The sequence below is a fragment of the Ranitomeya variabilis genome, chromosome 3 (assembly GCF_051348905.1).
Source record: "Ranitomeya variabilis isolate aRanVar5 chromosome 3, aRanVar5.hap1, whole genome shotgun sequence".
Taxonomy (NCBI): Eukaryota; Metazoa; Chordata; class Amphibia; order Anura; family Dendrobatidae; genus Ranitomeya; species Ranitomeya variabilis.
The window spans coordinates 299,564,519-299,589,153 of NC_135234.1; the positions used below are offsets into that span (position 1 = coordinate 299,564,519).

Consider the following 24,635-nt stretch of genomic DNA (forward strand, 5'->3'; position numbering starts at 1 on the left):
TTGGGAGTTCAAAGTGCTCACCACACATCTAGATAAGTTCCTAGGGGGGGGTCTATTTTCCAAAATGGGGTCACTTGTGGGGGGTTTCTACTGTTTAGGCACATCAGGGGGCTCTGCAAAAGCAACGTGACGCCCGCAGACCATTCCATCAAAGTCTGCATTTCAAAACGTCACTACTTCCCTTCCGAGCCCCGACGTGTGCCCAAATAGTGGTTTACCCCCACATATGGGGAACCAGCGTACTCAGGACAAACTGGACAACAACTTTTGGGGTCCAATTTCTCCTGTTACCCTTGTGAAAATTAACAATTGCGGACAAAAAAAATCATTTTTGAGGAAAACAAAAAGATTTTTTATTTTCACGGCTGTGTTATAAACTTCTGTGAAGCACTTGGGGTAAAAAGTGCTCACTACACATCTAGATAAGTTCCTTGGGGGGTCTAGTTTCCAAAATGGGGTCACTTGTGGGGGGTTGCTACTGTTTAGGCACATCAGGGGCTCTGCAAACGTAACATGACGCCCGCAGACCATTCTATCAAAGTCTGCATTCCAAATCGTCACTACTTCCCTTCCGAGCGCCGATGTGCGCCCAAACAGTGGTTTACCCATACATATGGTGTATCGGCGTACTCAAGACAAACTGGACAACAACTTTTGGGGTCCAATTTCTTCTGTTAGCCTTGTGAAAATAAAAAATTGGGGACTAAACGATCATGTTTGTGGAAAAGCATTAAGCTAATTACGGGTAGCGGCATTTCTCGGAGGCCCATGACAGCACGACGAGAGAGGGGATCCGCCCATCAGGAACAGGAAACCTACAGATACAAAAGGGCGGCACCTCTCCTCTGCATCAGTGGTATTTCAGAGCCTTGAGAGGACTACCGCGGTTAGTGGCACGCAAAAATACACATTATATACAGTTTATATACAAAATTTTAACCAATATATTGGAACTGGGTATCATACGTGAGATATATACATTATAGGAGGTGCAACCCCCACGTGAATAGGGAGGGAACTAAGGGTGCTGTCATGGGCCTCCGAGAAATGCCGCTACCCGAAGGTAGCTTAATGCTTTACTCGGACTCCCATGACAGCACGACGAGAGAATTACAGAGATGTAAGGTACCTTAGGGAGGGACTATGGCCTGTAGCACCCTTAACCCGAAGGCGAGATCAGAGGAAGCCCCCAAATCCAACCTATAGTGTTTAAAGAAGGTGGACAGGGATGACCATGTGGCCGCCTTACATATCTGGTCGATTGATACTCCAGATTTTTCCGCCCAGGATGTAGCCATGGCCCTGGTGGAATGCGCCCTCAGATTCTGCAGAGTCGGACCCCCACCTGCAGTATAAGCCAAAGAGATAGCCTCCCTAATCCACTTTGCTAGTGTGTACTTTGATACCCTGAGTCCCTTTCTAGGACTTTGGAAAGATAAAAATAACGCATTATCTTTCTTCCATGTATCGGTAACAGAGATGTATTCTAGCAGGCATCTCCTAACGTCTAACGTATGGAGTAGCTCTTCATTAGGGTTGGAGGGATTGGGAAGGAAAGACGGTAAAACTATCTCCTGTGACCTGTGAAACCGTGATGATACTTTTGGTAAATAGGCCAGGTCTGGTCTGAGGACTACCCTATCCGGCAGAAACTCTGTGTAAGGGGGAAGCCTGGAGAGAGCTTGTATGTCTCCCACCCTACGGGCAGATGTAATTGCTACCAGAAATGCTGTCTTAAGGGATAAGGCCTTAATTGAAGCTGATTGTAATGGTTCAAACGGCTCTCTAGTCAATGCTGACAGGACTAGGTTGAGATCCCAAGGCATAGATCTATCCTTATGTATGGGTCTAGCTCTACTAGATGCTTTAATGAACCTTGAAATCCAATAATTATTGGCGATGTTACAGGAAAATAGGGCCCCTAGGGCCGACACCTGTACCTTTAGAGTACTAGTGGATAGATTTAGCTCTAAGCCTTTTTGCAGGAATTCTAAGATCTGTTTTATAGGTATTCCCTCTTCTAAATTAAAGTCAGAAGAGGCCAGGAATTACCGCCAGGTTCTAGCGTAGATTGTTGTCGTAATCTGTTTCCTACTTTTCATAAGGGTCTCAATTAAATTTGGGGAGAACCCTTTGTCTTTCAGTAACGCCCTCTCAAACTCCATGCCGTCAAATGGAGACTCTTTACTTGTGGATGGCTGATCGGACCCTGGTAGAGTAAATCTGGAATGTCCAGAAGCACCCAGGGGTCCTCCACTGACATGATCCCGAGCCAGGTGAACCAGGCCCTTCTGGGCCAGAATGGGGCAATCAATATAACTCTTGCCCGATCTTCTCTTATTTTCCTGATTACCAGAGGTATCAGGCCTAGCGAGGGGAACGCATACGCCAGCTGAAAATCCCAATTGATCAGAAAGGCGTCTACCGCCAGAGGATTCTCCCTGGGATTTAGGGAACAGAATTTTATTGTCTTTCGGTTGTCCCTGGTGGCAAATAAATCCACCTCTGGATGTCCCCATTTGTGGACAATCTGGTCTGGTTGAACACGAGACTGTTTAGAGACCACTCCCCTTGTCTTAAGGTGTTGCGGCTTAGAAAGTCCGCTTTCACATTTTCTTTTCCTCTTCTATGCAGTGCGGTTAAAGATAGAAAATGGTTCTCCGCTGTCTGGAATAGACGATCCGCCACTCTCATCAGTGATTCGGAATGAGTTCCACCCTGGTGATTTATGTATGCGACCGCCACCTGGTTGTCCGAGAGGATCTTGACATGGTGACCCTGCAGATATATGAGGAATTTTTTAACTGAAAGTTCAATTGCCATTAACTCTCTTTGGTTGGAGGAGGCTGATGTTAGGGGGTCCCATAGACCCTGAACTATCATGTCATCCATGTGTGCTCCCCAACCCGAAGGGCTAGCGTCTGTTGTTACAATACGTGTCACCTGTGTCACCCAGGGAACTCCCGCCGATAAATTGTCATTGTTTAGCCACCATCTAAGAGATGTAAGAGCTTCTGGACCTAAAGTAATCTGACTCTGCAAAGACCCTTGTAAAACTCTATCATTAACCAGTACCTCGGATTGTAAAGGTCTGGTGTGAAATTGGGCCCAACGGACAGCAGGAATGCATGAGGTTAGAGATCCTAACAGTGACATAGCCTGTCTAAGGGTCATGGATGGTTTATCAATTGCCCTAGACACCTGTTGGATGTGTAACAACTTGTCGGGCGGAAGACAACACTGTTGAGTTTCTGAATTTAACAACAGCCCTAAGAATCTGTATTTTTTGGGGCTGTAATCGGGATTTTTCATAATTTACGATCCACCCCAGATGCTCAAGTTTGGTTGTGGTTGTTTCTAGTTGTGAAAGGCAATGGTCTGCTGAACTCCCTACTATAAGGAAATCATCCAAATAGGGGACAATCAGGATGTCAGACTCTCGTAAGTGCGCCATGACTTCGGCCACTAACTTTGTAAATACCCTAGGAGCCGCTGATAAGCCAAAGGGAAGAGCTCTGAACTGGAAATGACGAATTTGTCCCCCCATTGACACAGCTACTCTCAGGAATCTCTGGAAGTCTTCATGTATCGGAACATGATAGTATGCATCCTTTAAATCCACAACTACCATGAAGCAGTGTTTAAACAACATTTTTATTGCTGAACTGATTGTTTCCATTTTGAACGATTCATTGACCAGAAACTCATTAAGGCCCTTGAGATTTATGATCGTTCTAAACGATCTGTCTGGCTTCTTGATCAGAAAAAGAGGAGAGTAAAATCCCCTTCCTCTTTCTGATTCTGGGATTTCGATCAAAACATTTTTGGAGCATAAGTTCATGACCTCTGCTTCCAGGGCTGCTTGTTCAAGGGGGGAGGAACGTAAAGGGTTTAATTTAAATTTATCTCAAGGCCAGTGATCGAAGTCAAGCCTTAGACCTTTTGCTATAATGCCTCGGACCCATTTACTGTTCGTAATGTCAAACCATGCTGAGGAGAATGCTGACAGTCTACCCCCCACAGGGATTGCTAGTCATTGGTCCGTTTTTTTCTGTTCTTTTGAGGAACGGCGAAACATGTAGCCCGTACCTCTTCCGCGTCTATCCTCCCATCTAAAACTCTCTCTAGAGGGTGAGGTCCCGCGTTTCTTTCCGCGACCAAATCTCCTTCTATTGAAGGGCCGACGGTAGGATGCTGAAGACAGATTAGGAAATTTCTTCTGGTCATCCCCCGCTTTCTCCAGCAACTCATCCAGAGTTGGACCAAAGAGATACTCTCCTTTACACGGGATGGCGCAGAGTTTAGTTCTGGATTGAATGTCGCCTGACCAGCACTTCAACCATAAGGCTCTACGAGCCGCGTTGGAGAGTCCTGCCGCTCTAGCCGCCATTCTGACTGAGTCCACAGATGCGTCCGACAGAAAGGCTGCAGCATTCTGAATTGTTGGTAGAGCCTTCAGAATAGTATCTCTGGAAGCTCCCTCCTTGAGCTGGGACTCTAACTGATCCAGCCAGACCATTAAAGACCTGGCTGTACATGTCGCGGCAACTGCTAGTCTGAGAGATCCAGCCGCCGTCTCCCAGGTACCTTTAAGGAAAGTATCTGCCTTCCTGTCAAGGGGGTCCTTGAGGGTCCCCATATCCTCAAATGGCAACGAGGCTTTCTTTGATGCTTTTGCCACCGCCGCATCCAACTTAGGGGCTTTATCCCATGTCTCCACAACCGGATCATCAAAAGGGTACCTGCGTTTTAATGCTGGCGGTAAGGAACCCTTCTTTTCCGGTTTCTTCCATTCCCGGAGGATCAAGTCTTGGATCTTCTCGTTCACCGGAAAAGATCTATGTTTTTTACGATCCAATCTGCTGAACATCATCTCCTGTTTTGAGGGCTGCGGCTTGGGTTCTTCTATACCCATTGTGCCTCTAACTGACTTGACCACTTTGTCAATCCTATCCAGGGGTAGACAGAATCGTCCAGACTCCTCATCTGAGGAAGAGGAGGAAGGACTAGAGTGATAGGCACCCTCTTCTCTTTCTTCCTCCGAAGAATTAGAGTCCAGGGGGGTCCTACGTTTTGAACCTCCCGCTTGGGATAGGGACCGTAGGGATTCCCTTACTTCCAAACGGATCATCTCCTTCAGGTTTGCCGCACTCACAGACTCTTCCGCTACCTAGGGGAGGACAATATAGGTGATAACTACTATCTGACCTAATGTCACTTCCACCCAACCACTCTTGTAGACCTCACCGTCTGTTGAATACAGGGGGCACATAATTTTTTGGGACAAGAGTCTGGTAAGGGGACTCCACAGAGGGCACACTCCTTATGTTTTGACTTGTCCGCACTCTTCTTCCCCTAGAACGATAAAGTATAAGGGGCCCGCGTCACAGAGTGAACTTTCACGTAGATCACTTACCCGTGCGCCAAAGTAAAGTACCGGAATACAAGGGGGTTCTTTCCTAGTCGAAGCTCTGGATCCCTGCCCGGATGAGCTTTTACGACTGGACTGGTCGCTTCTGTCCTTCTCCTTGGGCTTCTGACGCACATCATCCAGCAGCTGCTGCTGCTCACAACCGCTCTCCATGACGAATTGCGGCCAAAAGCAGGGTTCTAAAGTCGTCACCTGCTTAAATCCCCCTTGGATCCGGTCAGCAGATAGGCCAGCGCTATCCCTATTGGCCCAGGACACAGCAGGGAGGGTAGGAAGCCTTTGGGAAAACCGGCATTCAGGATGCGATGGGCGCCGCCATTTTGGATTGACCGCGCATGCGCAGACATCCGGCGACCCGGAAGCGGCTACTAACTCCGCTCCCCACGTCACCGCACCCGGAAACGCTCCAGCACACGCTGAGACTGATGCAGGACACCGGGGACGGATCGCAGCGCTCCGGGTGTCACCCACACAGTCCTGACGCCGGCACCCCGCATGCATGCACCGCTGCACCGCCAATGGGAGATACTTACCGGCGCTGACGCTGATGGAGGCAGGAAATCCTCCGGACTCCGCTCCCTGCTGCGAACGCCACCGACGTGCAGTCCAGCAAGGACCACCGTGGCGTCTCCAGGGATCTCCGCACCGGCCAAGGTAGGAGACCCCCTCGCTACCGGATTCGGCCGGCCGGCCTGGGCTCCTTTAAGATTCATCTGTAGGCACCCGTCCTTTCAGGAACAGGAAACCAACTGATGCAGGGGAGAGGTGCCGCCCTTTTGTATCTGTAGGTTTCCTGTTCCTGATGGGCGGATCCCCTCTCTCGTCGTGCTGTCATGGGAGTCCGAGTAAAAATATGATTTTTTATCTTCACGTCCGGCCGTTATAAACTTCTATGAAGCACTTAGGGGATAAAAGTGCTCACCACACATCTAGATAAGTTCCTTAGGGGGTCTAGTTTCCAAAATGTGGTCATTTGTGGGGGGTTTCCTGTTACCCTTGTGAAAATAAAAAATTGCTTGCTAAAAAAATTTTGAGGAAAGAAAAATTATTTTTTATTTTCACGGCTCTGCGTTCTTCTGTGAAGCACTTGGGGGTTCAAAGTGCTCGCCACACATCTAGATAAGTTCCTTGGTGGGTCTAGTTTCCAAAATGGGGTCACATGTGGGGGGTTTCCACTGTTTAGGCACATCAGGGCCTCTGCAAACGCGACATGGTGTCCGCTAACAATTGGAGCTAATTTTTCATTCAAAAAGTCAAATGGCGCTCCTTCTGTTCCGAACCTTGCAGTGTGCACAAACAGTGGTTTACCCCCACATGTGAGGTATCGTTGTACTCAGTAGAAATTGCCCAACACATTTTAGGATCCATTTTATCCTGTTGCCCATGTTAAAATGAAAAAATTGAGGCTAAAAAATTTTCTGTGAAAAAGAAGTACTTTTTCATTTTTACGGATCAATTTGTGAAGCACCTGGGGGTTCAAAGCAGGGCTGTGGAGTCGGTAAGCCACAGTTGCGACTCCGACTCCTGGATTTTATCAGGTTCCGACTCCTTCATAAATGGCCAATTCGTAACAATAAATTTACTGTTGTAAAATATTAACATCGTGCTTATTCAGTTTCTCACCATCATATAAGTAATCAGACCACTTAGAGCAAAAACTATATTTATTAGAATACAATTAGAATATAGCAAATAACTTTTATAAACTTTTATAAACTCTTGTAAGTAAATATGCAATAAACACTGTTATGCAGTTAATAAGAAGAAACCTATAAATGTGTCCTCAGAAAAAGTATTGCCTCTGTCAGATCCTGCTTCTTGGATGCCCTCAAACCTCAAATCTGATCTAATTATTTTGAGAGCAGAGAACAACCTCTCTACACTAACTTGGGTTGGTGGCAAAGCAGTAACCACTCGGGCAACATCTCTGACAATGTCAGGATACAGAGGAATCGCTTGTTGCACTGTTATTTTTGATGAACGGTCAAATTTCTCAATTTCTTTTAGTGCACATGAAAAATTCTGCTGAAATGTACTGGCTGTGTTCTTTGATGGGGATGACTCTTCTATGCGGGAACGCTTTGCACAGTCCTTGTGGTCCAAATATTTTTCGAAATTAAATTCATCAGTTGATGAGGGTGAAGATGTGGCAGGACGACCAAATTCTTCTTGTTCTTCCTGACTGTTCTGCAACCCTTTCATCCTTACTGCTATTTCAAACAGAGCTTCTTTTCCTTTAGTTAGCTGTTGATCATCTAGAAGAATCCGATGCATTGGGTCTACATAAACAGCTGCCAAAAGAATGTTATTTTGTAATAGTAGCTCCGCTCTCCGTTTCATTGATGTAGCAATGCCACTTGCAATTAACCCTCCTCTTTGGGACAGGCGAAACATCAGGTTCTTCCATTCCTTTAAGAAAATACCTGGAGTTAAGTCCTCTGCTTGTAATTTTTTAGTCACTGTAAATGGGTGCTCTAGCAATTTTTCCAGCTCAGTCACCTGATTCCACTGACTTTCATTTAGCGTCAGTTGAGGGTTAGCCATGTCTACAAGAAAGGTTTTCAGTTCAACCAAGCGCTGAATCATTAAGTACTGCCCCATCGTGTGGCTTGATCAATAATTGCCCCTTTTCCAGCACGTCTCTTCAAAATTGAGTCAACTTTAGGGGTTCTGGCAACAGTAGCCAATTTTCTCACCTTGCCAATCAGTGCATCAGCATGTCCTTCTTGCAGACTGTCTCTTATAGCCAGCTGTAGCGTATGCACAACACAGCGCATGTGATGAATGAAAGAACGTATTGACACAGTTTCAACAAGATCATCTAAACTATCATGTTGCTGTTCATCTGAAGCAACTTCAGTTTGCTCCTCAGTTACAATACTGTGTTCCTCTATTTCAAACATTTCTGTGTCTGTGGACCTAGAATGTTCTTCTAGCTGCTGGTCACCATCATTACTCTCATTCATTAGCTTAATAGTACTTATATTTGAAGCATTGTCAGTTACTACAGAAAGAACTTGCTCTTTTTTAAGTTCATAGTCTTGCAGAACCTTTTCCACCAAGACCTGGAGAAACTCACAGTGTGATGAGCTTTGGTGTCTTTTACTGCCAATGTTTTGGTTACTATTTCATTTTTGTCACAATCAAATCGGGCATTGATGGCAAAACAGTTCACTCTGTGACGTGTGCAGGCATCCATTTTAAGAAACAGAAAGCATCCCTTGAGAGTTTTTTTTTAAAGTTCTTCCTTTTGTTTAAAAGCTTCTTCGATTACTAATTTTCTAATACTCTCTCTCTCCAGAGAAACACCAAGCTTGCGGGCCATTTCCCGATTCAGACACATAAAAGCTGGTTGTGAAAATAATGAAATAGGCACACTATCCTTTACAACAAGCTCTATGATCTGTTTTTTAAATGTATCTACTGTCATTCTCACAGTAACCTTGTCACTGACAAAATATCTTGCAACTGATGGCTGCGAAGTTCTCTGCTCCTTTGTTTGGCTGGGCACTGGTTCATTGGTTTGGATGCAGTCTTTCTCATCCACTGCTTTCAGTACTTCTGGATGAAAGCGCTGTAAATGTCTCTTTAGATTAGAAGCTCTGGTAGGAGCATTTTTATCTTTGCCTGAATATGCACTGATCTTGGCTTCACAGCATTTGTTTTCGTCTGGATCATTTGTCATACACTGACAGACATAATGTTTTCTATCTTGACTGATGGTGAAATGTTCAAATACAGCGGATTTAATGTGACGCTTCTTTGACATTCTCAGGTTTTTAATTCTGCATTCACAATCCAAATGACAATTGTTTTTCCTAAAAACAATTGTACAAAATTATTGCCAGGTCGTACAACTGATATAGTGGTCAGTAATACTGTTATTCCTCATGTACTCACAGTTAAATGATGCAAAGTTTGTTGAAAGGATAATACTTCATACAGTCTTCCTCTTCTGAGTAGCAGCTGTGAGATGCTTGGAAGACGCACACCTAGTAAACATCTAGTCTAGAGGAGGAGCTTTACTACTAAGAATTTGCAATACATTTTCACTTTCAGTTTCATACATTGTAAGTAGGGGGGTTGGGGCACCATGAGGTTAACCAAGTATAAGATTAGATAAGGGCAGTGGAGAACAGTGACACACAAGTAGTAAGAAATGTCTCTATCTCCAGCAGAACTGCTTATCACTGTTGTTCATAGTTTGATAGAACATATATATTTGAGTAACATTTATAAAATTCATATGAAAGTTTAATTATGAAATATTAATACATTTTTTTAAAGCTGGAGTTGGAGTCGGTACATTTCTACCGACTCCAACCAAAACTAGCTCCGACTCCACGACTCCGACTCCACAGCCCTGGTCCAAAGTGCTCACAATGAATCTAGATAAGCTCCTTGGGGGGGTCTAGTTTCCAAAATGGGGTCACTTGTGGGGGAACTCCAATCTTTAGGTACACAGGGGCTCTCCAAACGCGACATGGTGTCCGCTAAAGATTGGAGACAATTTTACATTGAAAAAGTCAAATGGCGCTCCTTCCCTTCCGAGCCCTGTCGTGCGCCCAAACAGTTGTCCCCCCCCACATATGGGGTATCGGCATACTCAGGACAAATTGTACAATAACTTTTGGGGTCCAGTTTCTCCTTTTACCCTTGGGAAAATAAAAAAATTGTTGCTAAAAGACCATTTTTGTGACTAAAAAGTTAAATGTTCATTTTCTACTTCCGCTTGTCGCTTCTGCTGCTGTGAAGCACCTGAAGGATTAATAAACTTCTTGAATGTGGTTTTGAGCACCTTGAGGGGTGCAGTTTTTAGAATGGTGTCACTTTTGGGTATTTTCAGCCATATAGACCCCTCAAACTGACTTCAAATGTGAGATGGTCCCTAGAAAAATGGTTTTGTAAATTTTGTTGTAAAAATGAGAAATCGCTGGTCAAATTTTAACCATTATAACTTCCTAGCAAAAAAAAAATTTTGTTTCCAAAATTGTGATGATGTAAAGTAGACATGTGGGAAATGTTATTTATTAACTATTTTGTGTCACATAACTCTCTGGTTTAACAGAATAAAAATTCAAAATTTGAAAATTGCGAAATTTTAAAAAACTTTAGCCAAATTTCCATTTTTTTCACAAATAAACGCAAAAATTATTGACCTAAATTCACCACTAACATGAATCCCAATATGTCACGAAAAAAAACAATCTCAGAACTGCTAGGATCCGTTGAAGCGTTCCTGAGTTATTACCTCATAAATGGACACTGGTCAGAATTGCAAAAAATGGCCAGGTCATTAAGGTCAAAATAGGCTGGGTCATGAAGGGGTTAAAATAGGGGGACCCCCCCAAAAAATGAAGTGGGGTCCCCCTATATTTTATAGCCAGAAAGGCTATGCAGACAGCTGCAGGCTGATATTCATAGCCTGGAGAGGGGCCATGGACATTTTTCCCCCCGGCTACAAATACCAGCCGGCAGCCGCCACAGAAATGGCACATCTGTAAGATGTGCCAATTCATGGGCTTAGCCCCTTCTCTTCCCACTCCCCTGTAGCAGTGGGATATAGGGTAATAAGGGGTTAATGTCATCTTGCTAATGTAAGGTGACATTAAGTCGGGTTAATAATGGAGAGGCGTCAATAAGACCCCTATCCATTATTAATCCTATAGTAGTGAAAGAGTTAAAAAAAAGAATAAAGACAGAGCCAGAAAAAAGTATTTTAATATTCTTAATTTCACCATACTTACCATACTCGATCTCCTGCAAAAAATTAAAAATAAACAAACCGTATACTCACTTTCCCCCGTAGTCCAATTAATAACGAGTGTCCCACGATGATCTCCCCTATAGAACAGTGACATTGGGTGATGTCATTGCTCTATAGGCCTCCAGTGACACACTAATAGGAGACAATGGCTCCTGCAGTGCATCACTGAAGAGGTTACGTGAGCTCAGGGTCTCACTTTATGGCAAAGCTGCATGGGAATTTTCACACACAGCAGTGCCACAAGTGAGAGTAGTGACTATTTCTCACAGAGGAGGAGGAATACATTGCGGAAGGATACCTTCCGTCATTGTATTCCTGGAGCCCCTGGAGAGCGGTTGCATCAGGTGATGTGGCTGCTCTCCACGGGAGATCGTCGTGGAACACTCATTTTAATTGGATATCTTGAATCAGGGAGTATATTGTTTGTTTATTATTTTAATATTTTTTACAGGTGATCAATGGCTTCGGGTATCAAGGTGATGGTGAGTATGTACTCTGTTGTATGTACTGTATGTCTATATGTATATATTGTATGTACTGTATGTTGCATGGTGTATGTGAATGTTGCATGGCGTATGATGCATGGCGTATGTTGCATGGCGTATGTAGCATGTTGCATGGTGCATGTTGCATGTTGCATGCAGTAACCTCCGGATAAGGCACGGAGGGTCCGAAGGATGGGGGCATGACCGGGGCAGGTAGCACATGACACTTTTTGTTTGGGATTTGGGAGAAGGCAGGGAGACAACAGGGAAAGGGGGGGGGGGACGTAGAGGGAGGAAGTAAGGGATTGATTAAAGGGGAAGTGATGTAGGGGAAGTGACCTAAGACGGGCGGGAAGGAGGGGGGCCGAAGGGGGATAAAAAGGACGCAGGGAGGAGCCGTGATCCTCTTTCGCTCCCAAGACGGCCGAACATCAAGCTCTCCCACCACGCAGGCTCCTCTTACCTGACATGGACGTGATCTCCAGGCTCCAGGCGGCTGCCAGCGCTCACCCCCCAGGATGGTTGGAAAGCATTGCGGAAGGTATCTTGGGGATGGGCGGTGGTGGTGGTAGCAGGGAGTCCTATGTGCCGGCTGGGGGGGCAGGTCCAGGGAAAAGGAGTGAGGGAAGTTCAGGGTCCCGCAGGAGGAGGGCAGGGGGTCCCACCGCTAACAGCCGCAGGAGGAGTGCACCGGCGAGCAGGCGTCGGATGCTGCAGCCTCCGCTGAGCAGGAGGCAGGGAGAACGTGGGCCGGAGCCGACGGGGGGGCGGAGGAGGGAGACGGGAGACCCCTCGCAGTGCAGCAGCAGGACCAGGGATCCCCAGGGAGGCTTTCGGCGGCAGTTCCGACTTTCCAAGCGGCCGGGGGTGTGAGCGTTCCCCCCGCGGCCGGACAGAAGAGCCGGGACACATGGGCGGCGCCATCTTGTTTCCGAGGACCTTCTCAAAGGCCCCCGGGAAGCAGGCTGCCCAACGAGGCACCTGTGGAAGAAATGCAGAATTCTGTGTTGTCCAGCCAGATGCCAGTGGGGGAGGAGACCAACACGCAGGACTAGCCCCCCCGAAAGGCTGTCCATGGAGATGCCGGTAAGGGGGCAACAGCGCAGAGTAAGGAGTCCTTCAAGAGAGCCAGAGTCGAGAGATAGCAGAAGGCGACAGCCCAGGGCTGTGAGCACCCCCAGGCAGCCAGGGCCCCACGTCGGGTTGCAGGGCCAGAGCCACCAGCAAAAAACCCAGGACAGAGCCAGGCAGGCGAATAGAAGTAGGGACAGCGAGGCCACCACGCAGTATAGCCGCAGGAGCCAAGAAGGAACATGAGACGAGGGCGCTGAGGACGGACTCCTGTCGCTAGGGACAAGATGTCCCTCATCCCTGGCCGCGGACAGCGACGACGACGGTGAGGAGATTTCAGGAGCACAGCGGCCGGGGGGAGGATGACACCCGTGCAGCCTGGTAACTATGACTCCATGTTGTCTTCATATCCATATGCAGGCCCATTACAGGGGGATGGGGGGAGCCAGAGATCACAAGGGGATAGCGTAGCCCCCATCTTAGGGTCCCTGGAGTCCACCGCTAGGGAAATGAGGGCAATGCTAGTGAGCTTAGCAGACAGAATGGACCTTTTTGAAGGACGCGGGCCTGGGCATCTAGCAGCTTGGACTAGCCCATACTTGCGGCCTGGTGCCGCTGGGTGTGGGGAAGATATAATCAGGGCCCCCGAGTTGGCGGCAGCTGGGGATGAGGAGAGTGGGCAGTTAGATGGCACGGCACGGGGGGATGTATACTTTTGCTTTATGGGCAACTTGGGTATCCACCTTAAAAAAGAGGTGACGGAATAAATATGGAAGGACGAGTATGTGGACATTTTCTCGCTTTTGCCTGTAGAGAGGTTGACCGCAAAGTCAGGAAAGGAAGGGGGGAAGAAAGAAGAGGAGCGACAGAGTACAGTGGCGCATACGTTTTCAAATTGGTGGCATGCCTTCACGATATTAGGTAGCGTCATTGGGGAAAAGGCGCCAGAAAACTGCTCTGCTCTGTTGTTTTGCTACATGGACGCCATCGGGGACGCTCACAAGTCGTATGGGGGACAAGCTTGGCTGCGGTATGACAAACAGTTTCGTCAGCGCAAGGCCATGCGACCATCTATTAGATGGGATCAGAAAGATATTGGCCTGTGGCTTCAGGTTCTGTCTCAAAACCACAGACTGTCACGGGGAGACTAGGTGGGCAAGAGCTAATAACCCGGGCCCCTGCAATTTCCCTCAGACTAGGGAAATCCTGACTGCCCCTCTACCTAGAGTTTACACTGTTGGTGTGCATGTCTAGGCCTCGACCCTCACCCTGTCTCCTGTTTCAACCCTAGGCTGAAACCACAGCCCACCACCCAGTGAAAAGATCATACACCAATACCCACAGTTAGCACAGACAAGGATAACGGAAAATATACACCACGCCGCAGTCACTCAGGAATACACTATAAATGCGCAGGGCAAAATAAATACAAATATAGGAAGGAGTAAATAAGACAAAGGGAAATACACCACCAGCAACGATACTCCAACTACTAGCTCACCACTCCAGACCGAGATAACAACGCACAAGACAAAAGCTATAATCGGCGACGCCCAATGTTCAGGAGAACTATTTAAAGGCAGTGAGCATGGCCCAGCTTCCAATCCGAGCACCAGGTAAATTAACCAGGGACCGGCAATGAGCGCATAGTGGACAAAAGCGGAATTACCGCTGTCTGTCGAACGACCTGGTCTAAACAGCGTCCGTCATGACACAGACATTGCATGCCCTTTCAGGGAGGGGACGGTGGTGCCGGCCATACAGGATACAGCGCAGGAACCCTTGCAGGGGGAAGCTTCCAAGGCCGGGGCGGGAATCAGAAACATGGGGTTTGCTGGCAATTCAATGAGGAACAGGCTGTAAATTGAGGCACACTTGTTCCAGTTGTAATGGATCAGCGCATGGGGCCAATAGGTGTCCTAGGAAGTACGGTGGTAGGGGGGGATTAGCAGGTCATGGTCAAGCGACAAACACCAGTCAAACTACACGCGATGCTCCCTTATCTAAATAGGTACCCGGATAGGAAGAAAGCGGACTTATTAAGCAAAGGTTTCAAGGACGGGTTTTCTATCCCTTTAACGGCGTGCCAAACGCCACGGAAGCTGAAGAATCTCAGTTCGGCCTATCAGCACCCCACAGTTGTAAAACAGAAACTTAGAGGTGCTGATAGGCCGGATGGCGGGTCCATTTAGTTCCCCACCCGTATCGGGCTTGGTGGTTTCTCCATTGGGTATTGTACCAAAGAAGGAATTGAACCAGTTCCGAATGATCCATCACCTGTCATATCCTCGCGGTAAGTCCGTCAACGACGGCATCGATCCGGAGTTATGTTCGGTGCTGTACGCATCATTTGACATGGCGTTAGATTGGGTACGAAAATGTGGAAAGGGGGCGCTGATGGCAAAAACTGATGTGGTGTCAGCCTTTCGGTTACTGCCAGTACACCCGGATAGTCAGTGGTTGCTCGGGTGCTATTGGGAGGGAGAGTATCTCATAGACAGATGTCTGCCAAAGGGATGCTCGATGTCGTGTTCGTTGTTCAAAGCCTTTAGCACATTCCTGGAGTGGGTAGTGAAGGATATCTTGGGATTGGGATCGTTGATCCACTACCTTGATGATTTTTGGTGCGTAGGTCCCTCGCAATCAAAGGTGTGCGATACCATTTTGAAAAGTTTGCAGTGGGTCGCTAATGAGTTCGGGGTGCAATTGGCTCCCGAAAAAACTGTCGGCCCAACGCCGTGTATCTCCTTTCTGGGAATCATGATCAACACTATACGGCGGGAGTGTCGACTCCCGGGAGAGAAGCTGGCAGCCCTGAAATCTGAAATAGGCAGGGCTAGGAGAGTTAAAAAACTGAGGCTGCGGGAGGTGCAGTCCTTGCTGGGGAGTATAAATTTTGCATGTCGAGTCATGCCGATGGGCAGGATATGCATGAGGAGATTGGCCGCGGCGACGGCTTGCGTAAAATCACATCATTACGTGCGATTAACGGCAGATAACAAAGCGGATCTGGCAGTTTGGGACACAGTCTTAGAAAAGTGCAATGGGCTTTCCCTGATGATGGAAGGGGGATGTTGCAATTCGGATATTGAATTTTACACGGATGCAGCGGGCAGTTATGGTTTTGGAGCTTACTGTCGGGGCAGTGGTGCGCGGCAGCATGGCCAGAGGAGTGGGTGCGCTCGGGGGTGATAAACATTGCACTACTTGAAATTTTCCCTATTCTGGAGCCGGTAAAACTATGGGGAGATCATGTGAAGAACCGAAAGGTTTGGTTTAAGTGCGATAACATGGGAGTGGTCATGGCCATAAATAACATCACGGCGTCTTCGCTGCCAGTAATTAGAGTGTTGAGGCAACTGGTGTTGGAATGCTTAGTTATCAATGCTCATGTTACAGCATCTCATGTTCCAGGAGAATTTAACTCGGTCGCTGATGCACTTTCTCGTTTTCAGTGGCAGCGGTTTCGGGCATTGGCCCCCAAAGCGGAAGAAGAGGGCTTACCCTGCCCTCCTGGACAATGGAACGTGGCATCAGGGCTGCCGAACCGCTGATCAAGTCATACGTAACAAGTAGCACGTGGGCGGCTTACGGACGGTCATGGAGGCAGTGGAAACAATGGCTAGGCCGAGGGAGCGAGGACTTGTCAGAGGAGGAACAGATTGGGGTGTTATTGATGGGAATTAGGCAGGCCGCAGATGATAATTGGTCAGCATCAAAAACGAGTCAACTAATTGCAGGATTAGCATTTGGGTTTAAACTAAGGAACAGAACTGATTTGACAAAGAGTTTTTTAGTCAGACAGGCCATTAAACGTTACCGGAAAAGAAAGGGTAGAAAGGACAGCAGGCGGCCCGTGTCATTCGGCATGTTAGAAGAAATAGGAATGCAGTTAGAGGTGGTGTGCAGGACACATTTTGAGGTAGGCCTGATTAGGTTGGCATCTTCACTCGCATTCTTCGGAGCCATGAGGATAGGGGAACTAGTAGCACCAGGCAAGGCGATAGCAGGGGGCATTCTAGACGAAGACATCATGAAGACAAAAGGGGGGGGTTGGAATTTTGGATTAGGAGATCAAAGACAGACCAAAGGGGAAAAGGAAAAAGGGTGTTATTGGGAAAGGTAAGCGGTTCTATCATGTGTCCGTGGAAATGTTTCGGGATATTCGGCTACCAGGCCTAAACAGAGGGGAACGCTACTATGTCACGAGGATGGGTCATTTTTGTCCAGGTATCAATTTATTAACCCCTTTCTGTCATCGGACGTACTATTCCGTCCATGTGGTGTGGGCCCTACTTCCCAAGGACGGAATAGTAATAGTACGTCCAGCGCGATCGGCCGCGCTCACGGGGGGAGCGCGGCCGGGTGTCAGCTGACTATCGCAGCTGACATCCGGCACTATGTGCCAGGAGCGGTCAGGGACCGCCCCCGGCACATTAACCCCCGGCACACTGCGATCAAACATGATTGCAGTGTGCCGGCGGTATAGGGAAGCATCGCGCAGGGAGGGGGCTCACCTTGTACCGAGCGTCTCCTCCCTGCAGTCCCCGGATCCAATAAGGCCGCGGGGCTGCATCCGGGTTCTGCAGAGAGGTGGCTTCACAGCGCTTGCTCAGAGCAGGCGCCGGGAAGCCTCCCTGCTGTGCTGTGTGATCGCCGATCTGACACAGTGCACAGCAAAGTGTCAGATCGGCGATCTGTCACTTTACTGTGATGTCCCTCCTGGGGCAAAGTAAAAGTGTAAAAAAAAAAAAAAAATTACATGTGTAAAAAAAAAAAAAAAAAAAAAATACATGTTAAATATAAAAAAATATTGTTCCAATAAATACATTCCTTTAGCTAAATAAAAAAACAATAATAGTACACATATTTAGTATCGCCGCGTCCGTAAGGACCCGACCTATAAAACTGTCCCACTAGTTAACCCCTTCAGTGGACACCGTAAAAAAAAAAAAAAAAGGCAAAAAACAACGCTTTATTATCATACAGCCGAACAAAAAGTGGAATAACATGCGATCAAAAAGACGGATATAAATAACCATGGTACCGCTGAAAACGTCATCTTGTCCCGCAAAAAACGAGCCGCCATACAGCATCATCAGCGAAAAAATAAAAAAAGTTATAGTCCTCAGAATAAAGCGATGCAAAAATAATTATTTATTCTATAAAATAGTTTTTATCGTATAAAAGCGCCAAAACATAAAAAAAGATATAAATGAGGTATCGCTGTAATCGTACTGACCCGAAGAATAAAACTGCTTTATCCATTTTACCAAACGCGGAAAGGTATAAGCGCCCCCCCAAAAGAAATTCATAAATAGCTGGTTTTTGGTCATTCTGCCTCACAAAAATCGGAATAAAAAGCGATCAAAAAAGGTCACGTGCCCGAAAATGTTACCAATAAAAACGTCAACTCGTCCCGCAAAAAACAAGACCTCACATGACTCTGTGGACCAAAATATGGAAAAATTATAGCACTCAAAATGTGGTAAGGCAAAAAAATTTTTGCAATAAAAAGCGTCTTTTAGTGTGTGACGGCTGCCAATCATACAAATCCGCTAGAAAACACGCTATAAATAGTAAATCAAACCCCCCTTCATCACCCCCTTAGTTACGAAAAATTAAAAAATTAAAAAAAATGTATTTATTTCCATTTTCCCATTAGGGTTAGGGCTTGGATTACATTTACAGTTGGGAATAGGGTTGGGATTAGGGTTAGGGGTGTGTCAGGGTTAGGGGTGTGGTTAGGGTTACAGTTGAGATTAGGGTTAGGGGTGTGTTTGGATTAGGGTTTCAGTTATAATTGGGGGGTTTCCACTGTTTAGGCACATCAGGGGCTCTCCAAACGCGACATTGCGTTCGATCTCAATTCCAGCCAATTCTGCGTTGAAAAAGTAAAACAGTGCTCCTTCCCTTCCGAGCTCTTCCGTGCGCACAAACAGGGGTTTACCCCAACATATGGGGTATCAGCATACTCAGGACACATTGGACAACAACTTTTGGGGACCAATTTCTCCTGTTACTCTTGGGAAAATACAAAACTGGGAGCTAAAAAATAATTTTTGTGGAAAAAAAAGGATTTTTTATTTTCACGGCTCTGGTTTACAAACTGTAGTGAAACACTTGGGGGTTCAAAGTTCTCACAACACATCTAGATAAGTTCCTTGGGGGGTCTAGTTTCCAATATGGGGTCACTTGTGGGGGGTTTCTACGGTTTAGTTACATTAGGGGCTCTGCAAACGCAAGGTGACGCCTGCAGACCATTCCATCTAAGTCTGCATTCCAAATGACGCTCCTTCCCTTCCGAGCTCTGCCATGCGCCCAAACAGTGGTTCCCCCCCACATATGAGGTATCAGTGTACTCAGGACAAATTGGACAACAACATTTGGGGTCCAATTTCTTCCCTTACCCTTGGGAAAATAAAAAATTGGGGGCGAAAAAAATCATTTTTGTGAAAAAATATTTTTTATTTTTACGGCTCTGCATTATAAACTTCTGTGAAGCACTTAATGGGTCAAAGTGCTCACCACACATCTAGATAAGTTCCTTAGGGGATCTACTTTCCAAAATGGTGTCACTTGTGGGGGGTTTCAATGTTTAGGCACATCAGGGGCTCTCCAAACGCAACATGGCGTCCCATCTCAATTCCAGTCAATTTTGCGTTGAAAAGTCAAATGGCGCTCCTTCGCTTCCGAGCATTGCCATGCGCCCAAACAGTGGTTTACCCCACATATGGGGTATCGGCATACTCAGGACAAATTGTACAACAACTTTTGGGGTCCATTTTCTCCTGTTACCCTTTGTAAAATAGAACAAATTGGAGCTGAAGTAAATTTTTTGTGTAAAAAAGTTAAAATTTTATTTGAACATTCCAAAAATTCCTGTGAAACACCTGAAGGGTTAATAAACTTATTGAATGTGGTTTTGAGCACCTTGAGGGGTGCAGTTTTTAGAATGGTGTCACACTTGGGTATTTTCCATCATATAGACCCCTCAAAGTGACTTCAAATGAGATGTGGTCCCTAAAAAAAAATGGTGTTGTAAAAATGAGAAATTGCTGGTCAACTTTTAACCCTTATAACTCCCTAACAAAAAAAATGTTGGTTCCAAAATTATGCTGATGTAAAGTAGATATGTGGGAAATGTTACTTATTAAGTATTTTGTGTGACATATCTCTGTGATTTAATTGTATAAAAATTCAAAGTTGGAAAATTGCGAAATTTTCAAAGTTTTCGCCAAATTTCCATTTTTTTCACAAATAAACGCAGGTAATATCAAAGAAATGTTACCACTATAATGAAGTACAATATGTCACGAGAAAACATTGTCAGAATCACCGGGATCCGTTGAAGCGTTTTAGAGTTATAACCTCATAAAGGGACAGTGGTCAGAATTGTAAAAATTGTCCCGGTCATTAACGTGCAAACAACCCTTGGGGGTAAAGGGGTTAAAGTATTCCGGACGTGTGTGGTAAGGACAGGAGTGGATCTTGGCAGATACACAGGCCATCCTTTCACATCAGGGCGGCAACGGAGGCCGCGGTGGGTGGGCTGAGCCCGGAAGCAGTAAAGCGAATTGACCAGTGGGAGTCGCAACGGTACAGGTCTTACGTACGACCTCAAGATTATGAGACAGCGATCCCCCCCATAGATGGTACACCACACTAATTTATTTTGGTTTGTCACAGGACAATTCACGATCGTCATTTGGATCTTAGGACATTCATAAGTTTTCTCGGGAGCACAGCGGGCTGACAGACGGATGGACGGGAGACAGTTAGGTATTGCAAGAAATAGGGCGTTGATTGAGTGGTTGGGATACCGGGGTTTAACATGGGGTCGGGTACTACACGAGTTTTACCGGGCAGTATACCTCTACGGGGTCCCGGATATATTAGTATTACATGCAGGGGGTAATGACATGGGGGCTAGCTCGGGAAAAGGGCTGAGTGCCAAAAATCAGATGGGATGTAAGGCAGCTGGGATTATCATGCCCAAACGTGAGGCTAGTGTGGTCTGACATGGTACCTAGAAGAAAGTGGCGAGGTGCATGGTCAGTGGGAAAGATTAACAAAGCCCGGTCAAAGTTAACAAAGAGGTATCTAAGTTCGTGTCGCAGAACGGAGGGGTGATGATACGTCACGCAGGCTTAGATTTTACAAAGAGAGATTGTTGGTTAAGGGACGGGGTGCATTTAAACACCGCGGGGACTGACTTATGGATTGAGGGCTTGCGTGAGGGGATACGGAGGGCCACAGCAGGGCTGGTTGGTGGGGTCTCGAGCACTTGAAGGGGGGGTCAAGTGCTCTCGGTGTGGCGTTTGTGGGTCCTCGAAGCTGGCAAAAGTTTGGTAAAGGGGGGAATCATGAATTGCGGGACCCCACTACAGTGGATAGTTACTTTGTTGGTGGTCTGGTGATACTTGGGTGATACCCGACAAGGCAAGTCGGGGTCACGTTATCGTGGGACCCGGAGGGCCACCTGATGTTGGAGGTCGGGTGTGTGGTACCGATGGGTTGGTACCCGACGATGGAAGTCGGGTACAGGTTAACGGTGTGGAGGCAACCTCTTCCCTCAATTCATGGTGCTCAGCTTGGAGGAAAACGTGGCTGAAGTAAGGCTGAGAGGAAAGAGGCAGTGCCGACCGGATAATCACCAGACCAGGATCGGGTTAGCTTCGAGGGCCTCACCAAGGGTCTTTTATTATTAGTAGTAATAAATTGGCTGCTGTGGCCATTATTATCCAAAAAGTACTGGTGTGGTGTGGTTATTCAAGAAAAGGTGGGAGAAGGAGGGGGGCATGACCGGGGCAGGTAGCGAGTGACAGTTTTTGTTTGGGATTTGGGAGAAGGCAGGGAGACGACAGGGAAGGGGGGGACGTAGGGGGATAAAAAGGACGCAGGAAGGAGCCGTGATCCTTTTTCGCTCCCAAGACGGCCGGACATCAAGCCCCACCCACCCATCCCAGAGAAAAAGAAGGACGACCGGGTCGCAGTAGCCAGATGAACCAATCGAATCAGGACATGAATGATACTTATACAAAATAATTTACTTGACAGTTACCTTTAAGCCCAGGGGAAGGGCAGTCCATCGCCATGGTTCCCTGGAGGTTTCACCCACAGGGGGTTTTTTTCTCTGCTGACTGGTGGAGGATAGCTCTTCGTGAGCCCGAGGTTCTGTTATATCATTGTTATGATGATTTGAGCGTTGGTGGGTCCTCGAAGCTGGCAAAAAAGTTCGGAAAAGGGGGGATTCTTGCATTGCGGGACCCCCCTACAGTGGATAGTTACTTTGTTAGGGGTCTGGTGATACTTGGGTAATACCCCACGAGGCAAGTCGGGGTCACGTTATCGTGGGACCCGGAGGGCCACCTGATGTTGGAGGTCGAGTGCGCGGTACCGATGGGTGGGTACCCGACGATGGAAGTCGGGTACAGGTTGACGGTGTGGAGGCAACCTCTTCTCTCAATTCATGGTGCTTCCGAGAATGGAGGAAAACGCGTCTGGAAGTAAGGCTGAGAGGGAAGAGGCAGTGCCGACAGGATAATCACCAGACCAGGATCGGGTTAGCTTCGAGGGCCTCACCAAGGGTCTTTTATTATTATTAATAATAAATTGGCTGCTGTGGCCATTATTATACAAAAAGTACTGGTGTGGTGTGGTTATTCAAGAAAAGGTGGGAGAAGTCACGAGAAGTCAACCTTGCCAAGGTCATTCATGGTGTAAGTTGTATGTTGCATGTTGCAGGGTGTATATTGTACGCTACAGGGTGAATGTTGCAGGGTGTATGTTGTGCTGCAGGGTGTATGTTGCAGGGTGTATGTTGCATGGTGTATGTTGCATGGTGTATGTTGCATGGTGTATGTTGCATGGTGTATGTTGCATGGTATATGTTGCATGGTGTATGTTGTATATTGCATGGTGTATGTTGCATGGTGTATGCTGCATGGTGTGTGTTGCATGGTGTGTGTTGCATGGTGTGTGTTGCATGGTGTGTGTTGCATGGTGTATGTTGCATGGTGTATGTTGCATGGTGTATGTTGCATGGTGTATGTTGCATGGTGTATGTTGCATGGTGTATGTTGCATGGTGTATGTTGCATGGTATATGTTGCATGGTGTATGTTGTATATTGCATGGTGTATGTTGCATGGTGTATGCTGCATGGTGTGTGTTGCATGGTGTGTGTTGCATGGTGTGTGTTGCATGGTGTGTGTTGCATGGTGTATGTTGCATGGTGTATGTTGCATGGTGTATGTTGCATGGTGTATGTTGTTTATTGCATGTCGTGTGTTGCATGGTGTATGTCGTGTGTTGCATGGTGTATGGTGAATGTTGCAGGGTGTAAGTTGCAGGGTGTATGCTGCAGGGTGTATGTTGTATGTTGCATGGTGTATGTCGTGTGTTGCATGGTGTCTGTTGCAGGGTGTCTGTTGCAGGGTGTATGCTGTATGTGGCATGGTGTATGTTGTATATTGCATGGTGTATGTTACATGGTGTATGCTGCAGGGTGTATGTTGCATGGTGTATGTTGTCTATTGCATGTTGTATGTTGTCTATTGCATGTCGTGTGTTGCATGGTGTATGGTGAATGTTGCAGGGTGCATGTCGCAGGGTGCATGTCGCAGGGTGCATGTCGCAGGGTGCATGTCGCAGGGTGCATGCCGCAGGGTGCATGCCGCAGGGTGCATGCCGCAGGGTGCATGCCGCAGGGTGCATGTTGTATATTGCATGGTGTATGTCGCAGGGTGTATGCTGTACGTTGCACGGTGTATGTTGCACGGTGTATGTTGCATGGCGCATGGTGTATGCTGCATGGCGCATGCTGCATGGCGTATGCTGCATGGCGTATGCTGCATGGCGTATGCTGCATGGTGTATGCTGCATGGTGTATGCTGCATGGCGTATGCTGCATGTTGCATGGCGCATGCTGCATGGCGTATGTCCCATGGTGTATGTCGCATGGTGTATGGTGTAGGCTGCATGGTGTAGGCTGCATGGTGTAGGCTGCATGGTGTAGGCTGCATGGTGTAGGCTGCATGGTGTAGGCTGCATGGTGTAGGCTGCATGGTGTAGGCTGCATGGTGTAGGCTGCATGGTGTAGGCTGCATGGTGTAGGCTGCATGGTGTAGGCTGCATGGTGTAGGCTGCATGGTGTAGGCTGCATGGTGTAGGCTGCATGGTGTAGGCTGCATGGTGTAGGCTGCATGGTGTAGGCTGCATGGTGTAGGCTGCATGGTGTATATGTGTTTTTTTTTTTTTTTTTACATTCTACACATTAGCCGGATGATGGGGCTACTACTGTCCCATCATTGGCTAATGTGTCAGTCACTGTCACTGTAGCAGGCCTAGCCATATGGGACTTGTAGTGACGATGCCTGCACACACACACACACACAAAGACACACACACCCAAACAGCCCCGCACACACCGCCCACACACACAGTCATCACCCACACACTTCCCTCCTCCCGAACTGCAGCATTTCTCGTACCCACATCAGCAGCAAAACTGCAGATCTTTTTTACATCTGCGCTTTTGCTGCGGATGTGCCTGACTCAATGCAAGTCTATGGGTGCAGAAACGCTGCAGTTCCACACAAAAGAAGTGACATACTGTGAAAAGAAAAGCTGCGTTTCAGTGCGGCTTTTTGCGCAGCATGTGCACATCAAGTCTGCGGTTCTCATTGACTTACACTGGTTGTGCACTACACTGCAGATTTGATAAAATTCCGTGCGGCAAAAAGTAGGAATTAGTCGTACCGGTAATTTGTTTTCCAGGAGTACATCCTGACAGCACCACTAGGAGGATGTCCTTCATATCCTTGATAGGGACAGGAAACACAGAAGAGGTTAAATAGCTCCTCCCCACCTCCACCCCT

General features: G+C 47.0%; 1 protein-coding gene across 5 annotated transcripts in view; it reads right to left on the reverse strand.

The window, feature by feature from the left end:
• The window catches only part of DNAJC8 (DnaJ heat shock protein family (Hsp40) member C8), a 325,593-nt gene that overhangs the window by 265,520 nt on the left and 35,438 nt on the right, over positions 1 to 24,635 (reverse strand). The window lies entirely within an intron of this gene.